The sequence below is a fragment of the Azolla caroliniana genome, unplaced genomic scaffold, assembly GCF_043228905.1.
Source record: "Azolla caroliniana isolate FFs.n. ecotype wild unplaced genomic scaffold, voAzoCaro1.0.p SCAF_11, whole genome shotgun sequence".
In the NCBI taxonomy this organism is placed as follows: domain Eukaryota; kingdom Viridiplantae; phylum Streptophyta; class Polypodiopsida; order Salviniales; family Salviniaceae; genus Azolla; species Azolla caroliniana.
Genome location: NW_028230446.1, coordinates 17128374 through 17134373, shown reverse-complemented (window position 1 = coordinate 17134373; position 6000 = coordinate 17128374).

The window sequence follows — 6000 nt, the reverse complement described above, 5'->3', positions numbered from 1 at the left end:
CGCTTTTTGGGATCTACATTGATGAGATCACAGATTTTATTGCTCGTGAGGGAGGCACCGGAGTGGTCCTTGGGGATACGCAGGTTCGTATCTTGCTCTATGCGGATGACATAGTTTTGCTCTCTGAATCCGAACACGACCTACAAAGGCACCTTAATGCCTTAGATGACTTTTGTGTACAACGAGGATTGGTAGTGAATCTAGGGAAAACGAAAGTCCTTATCTTCCACACATCGGCCCAAGTTAGAGCTAAGTGTCACCTAACTATCTCCCATAGCCCAGTCGAGGTGGTTGGATCATATGTCTATCTCGGAGTCACTTTTAGTGCCCGCTCAGGTAAATTTTCGATGACACAGGCAGCGAAGGATAGACTCACGAGAGGACATGCATCCCTCTCACTCCTAGAGAGACAATGCCACCAAGCACACTTTCAAGAGCCACGGACTAAAGGATGGCTCTTTGACTCATTAGTGACCCCCTCCCTCATGTATGCATCAACGGTTTGGGCTCCGGGATTACCATCTTTCATGTGGACGCAATTAGAGAGACCATTGGTGATGATGCTATCACGCCAACTCTGAAGCAAATCGATTGTACCACATGACATTATTAGGGCTGAGTTCACGTTACCCCCAATGTTAGTAGAGGCACTTTTTCAACTTGTAGTCTTCATTCACAGGATACATAGCCAACCACATGATAGAATATCTCATCAAGCCTTTAAGGCCTCTCGATCATTGTATGAGTCCGGCTATACTAGCTCATAGTATGGCATGATGGTGAGTTGGCTTCTTGCGAATGGTCTAGACATTAATAACCTACCTCCCCTTAGGTACAACCACACGAGTGATGATACTTTAATCTCTCATGAGGACCGCAATAAAGTAATACGCCAAGAAATATGGCAAATTTACACTCGGTGTAAATGGATCACCCCACTAGAGCCACTCCCATCTAAAATGTTGTACTATAAGAAACACTTCATGCACTTCTCTGAGTTAGGTTTTATCACGCGGCCAAAATATCTAGATGTATTCTTACCACATGCACTAAGGGTTGCCATTGGACAACTTCGAATATCATCTCACCAACTTGAGATTGAGAATGGCCGTACTAGTGGAGTCCCTAGGGAGGAAAGGATATGTAGGTTATGTCACATAGAGATAGAGGATGAGTACCACTTTACATGCAAGTGTCCAACCTATGCCGAGATAAGGGCAAAATACCAAGACATACTTGGTTCGTCTCCCACCCTCCCCAAACTATTAGATACTCTAGATATAAAGAAATTAGGCAAATACATTCTAGAGCTAAAACAACACAGAGAGAATAAGTTACAAAATGTTGACAATAATGTTGCTAATGATCACGAACATGTAACAAATGAAGTTTTTCAGGAACATGAGGAGACAACGAATGCTGACACACTTGCACCACTCGGCCTTTCCATTGATGAGGTAGAAAACCAGAGAAGAACCAGACGTCCTCAGGTGCCGGGTTTCAAAGCAACTCGACGTGATGTGGAAGCAATATTGAAAATAAGGGAACGTGAGCTACACCGCCTAGAAGCCATGGCTAGGGCACTCTCTACATTGGAACCCACATCAAGACCCTTTGACCCCCCACTTCTTTTCGAGAGGCTTGGGTGGAAATAAAATTAGGCTTAGTGTATAGTCACTTTCGAGTATACTACATATTGTACACTACTAGAACTCTTTTAGTTTAAGTTCTATTTTTCACTTAATTTTATTTTAGTTATGATGGCTGGATAAATACTCTTTTGTTGTAAACCAATTGTCTCATGGGCCAAATTTGGCCTTAGAAGACGTTAATATATCTTTCTTTCTTCTTTCTCCACAATTATATTAATTGTATGTAAAATCCACTTAGTTACAACACTTCTTAGTCTCCTCTACCTATCATATGCCTATGTAGGGAGAGGGATGTTATGTAATGCTATTAAAAAACCAGAATATGCATTTGACGAAATACTCCCACATGCTCTAACTTCCAAAAATTCCACATGAGAATACCTTTCAGCTTCTTTATATAGGCTTTCACCCCATGTCTATATCAAACATGAAAGCATTATGCATATTCCAAAAGTGTTGTAGACCCCAATAACGTAAAAATTGGAACAATATCTCCATCTCATCATTTGAACCATTTTGAACATATTGAGAAAAAACCCATTGTTGAGGTCTCAAACAACAACACGTTAAAACAATTTGGAGGAATACATAACCATCTCTCTCTCTCTCTCTCTCTCTCTCTCTCTCTCTCTCTCTCTCTCTCTCTCTCTCTCTCTCTGCGAACACTTTCCTTGCCCCCCTCCTCCATTCATGCCGGCAAGCAATCTCCCCTTCCTCTCCATGAAAATCTCGCCATAGCCTGCATCAGCGGGCAACGCCCTTCATTCTTCCCTCCCCCCTCCTCTACTCTCTTTTTCTCTCTGAAGAGTGTCGTAAGTAGCAACCCTAACCCATCATTAACCATGACTATCGACACCATTGCAGATTGTCGTCACTGCCTGGGCTCTGGCCACGGCCTCAAGAGACTATCAGAGAGGGCACAGAACATTAGAATCAAGACCAGTCATCATCGCGAAAACGGTGGCACCATGTCTGCATGAGCGATCGAGATGATTATATTTCTCACCTCTGGTGGCTGCGGTGATGGAACACATGAGGAAATGCAAGGTGAGGTGGGGGCATGGCCTGCTAGAGGAGGAGATCTTGATGATAGAAGCAAGGCTCTCCTTCTCCTCCCCACCTGATTTGAAGGTCATATTGCAGATTGTTGTTCCCATGTGGCTTCCCTGACTAGAGAGTAGGAATTGTGAATCAGCTGAGAGCAATGGCAGACCTTCCATTGGTCAACATTTCATATGAGGTAGCCCATGGCCACTTCTGGCTCATGCAATGGGCCCCCATGCCACATGAAGCAGAGAAGGCGGTCTGCGTCACCTTGTTTGCCCTACACAGAGCCCCCATCCTCGTGCCTATCTTCCGCAATTGCTACATCCATGCCTCCCCTTGCCTCTCCGGGAACCCCATCTTCTTCATTTGCCATGGACAAGTCTCAGTCTGCGCGGTAGACATTAGAGATTTCTTCGACAACAGGGATTTCTCACCCGAAAATAACCATGCCTCCATCAAATCGTGCCGCAAATCTCTCTCACATTTAGATTGGCATGTTAACCTAAAAAGCTCTAATCATTCAAAAGGTCTCAGATTAGCTCCACCTTAAAGTGAAGAAGGGAAGAAGGCGATGATTCTAACGAACATGAGCATGAGCATGATCATGATCTTTCAATCAGTAGCAACTTCGATGAAACCAGCTTTGGGGAGTATTTACATGAATCGGATGCAGCCTCAATTCTTGTCAAAGGTGGAAAGTGGATAAATAGGGGGCCACTCACAATGAAAGAAAGATATATATTACAAAAAGATACATATATATAATAGGTAATCTTAAATGACCTAGTGGTTAGGGCAATTAATCAAATCCAAGAAGTGTAACCAAGTGTATAAAAGCATTAAATGTCGAAATTAGGTGCTCCTTTTTTTTATAAAAGGAAGAGAAGAGGGCTTATTTTGAGTCGCTCATTTTGTGTTTAGAGAGTGCACCATTAGGGTCTTATGGGATTTTCTGAATCTTCATCTTCTCCACTCCACTCACTTCCACTACTTGGGGTTTTAAGGCTTCTTGTTGTTCACATTCAAGGTTTTTTTCTCTTCTCCTTGGCTACTTGAGATTTGAGGGTTTTCTTCTTCATCGTCTTCATGAGAGTTTAACTTCTTCTTCCTTTTCTTATTTTTTTCTACTTAAGCATGTTTAGGGTTTGTCTCGCTCAAAGAGATGGTAAAGAGGAGGAATTAACTTGCCGGGCAAGGAAAGAGGCTCAAAGTGCCACGAGGACACTAACTCAACAATGAAGGCAACATAGTGGGTGATGGTAGGCAAGGCCTTGTCGAAGACCACGTAGCTTGGATCCAAGCAACTAACCTAACGTACCCAAATCTCTTCTAATCATGCATAGGATCACTTGTTGTTACTGTTACGAGGGTGCTCCGACTCTTCTTTGTGCACAACGGATCGTGATGTGCTGGATCGTTAATTGCTCAAGACAGAAAGGAAGGGAAAGGAGACTTACCTCTCTGTAGCAAAACAAAAGCTTCTATTCCGTTACACACAGAGCTCAACTCGCTCTTGTCTGTTTTCTGTTTTTTGTTCTTACAACTACTCTCTTACTATTTACTACACTTACGTTTTACCTAAGTATATAAGTCACTTACGTATGCAACTAATTAGCTGTCAGTAGCTAAATAGTTGTGTCACCTTTATGTCCACTAGTAGCTAATTAGCTAATAGTTACTATAGCTTATTTCTCAATAAGCATCACATACCTTTGTTGAGCTTGCTTCTCAACACTCTCCCTCAAGCTCAACTTATCCTTTCTTGGGATAATGTTCAATCTTCTTTTCTTCATGCTTTTCAACGACCATGCCGATGGTTATAACTCCCATGATGTCTCTAAACTGTGTATGTTTTTCCATGGTCAATCCCTTCGTAAGAATATTAGCCACTTGCTGATTTGTACTTACATACAGCGGATCCACTTCTCCATCGATCACTTTTTCTCTAACAAAGTGATAATGCACTTCAATGTGCTTTGTTCTTCCATGGAACACTAGGTTTTTTGCAAGTTGAATGCTGCTCATATTGTCACACCAAATAGTGACATCACCATCTATATATTCTCCCAAATCAGCAAGCAATCTTCTGATCCATACCTCTTCACAAGTAGCTATTGCAGCTCCTCTATATTCAGCTTTAGTACTTGATAGTGCAACAATAGCTCGTTTCTTGCTACTCCATGAAATAGCTGCACTTCCCAATGTAAACATATATCCACTTGTGGATCTTCTGTCAGTTTGGCTTCCAGCCCAGTCAACATCTGTATATCCTTCCAGCTTTATGTCCAAATCAGCTCTGTAAAACAGTCCATAAATTTGAGTAGCTTTTACATACCTCAAAATTCTTCTTATGCAGTCCAAATGTGGCTTTGTTGGTTGTTGCATAAACTGGCTAACTAATCCAACAACATAACTCAAATCAAGTCTTGTTATGGTCAAATATATGAGGTTGCCCACCATAGACATGTGCATGTTTACATCTTCTATTTTGGCTCCCAAATCAGCCCTCAATTTGCAGTTCTTATCTAATGGTACACCAATAGGTTTGCATCCAAGCATACCATACTTCTTCAACATAGTTGTTGCATATTGTTTTTGCAACATATATATACCACTTTTAGATATGATCATCTCAATACCAAGAAAGTATCTCAACTCTCCCAAATCTTTCATATGAAATTGCATTTCCAGATTTTTTTCCAGCTTCCTTATTTCATCCATGGAATCACCTCCAATGATTAAGTCATCTACATAAATCAAAATCACAACAATGCAATCATTCATATTCTTTACATACAGTGATGGATCAACCTTTGACATTTTGAAAGCAATTTTTTTTAGAGATTCTGAAAGTTCTTTATGCCATGCTCTCGGTGCTTGTTTCAGTCCATAAAGAGCCCTTTTCAACCTACATACATATTCTGGATGCTTCTTATCTTCAAAACTTGGTGGTTGACACACATACACTTCTTCTTCTAAGTTACCATGTAAAAAATTATTTTTTACATCCATATGGTGCAGAACCCATCTTTTGGTTGCACTCACAACAAGTAGTGTTCTCAATGTTGCCATCTTTGCAACCGGTGCAAATGTTTCATCATAATCAATTCCATGCATCTGGGCATATCCCTTTGCCACAAGTCTTGCTTTATGTCTACTAACATTTCCATTGGAATCATGCTTTGTCTTGTAGACCCATTTGCAACCCACAACATTTTTTCCTTTCGGTAACTTTACCAAATCCCATGTTCTGTTTTCAACCAATGCATCTATTTCTTCTTACATTGCATTCACCCATTTC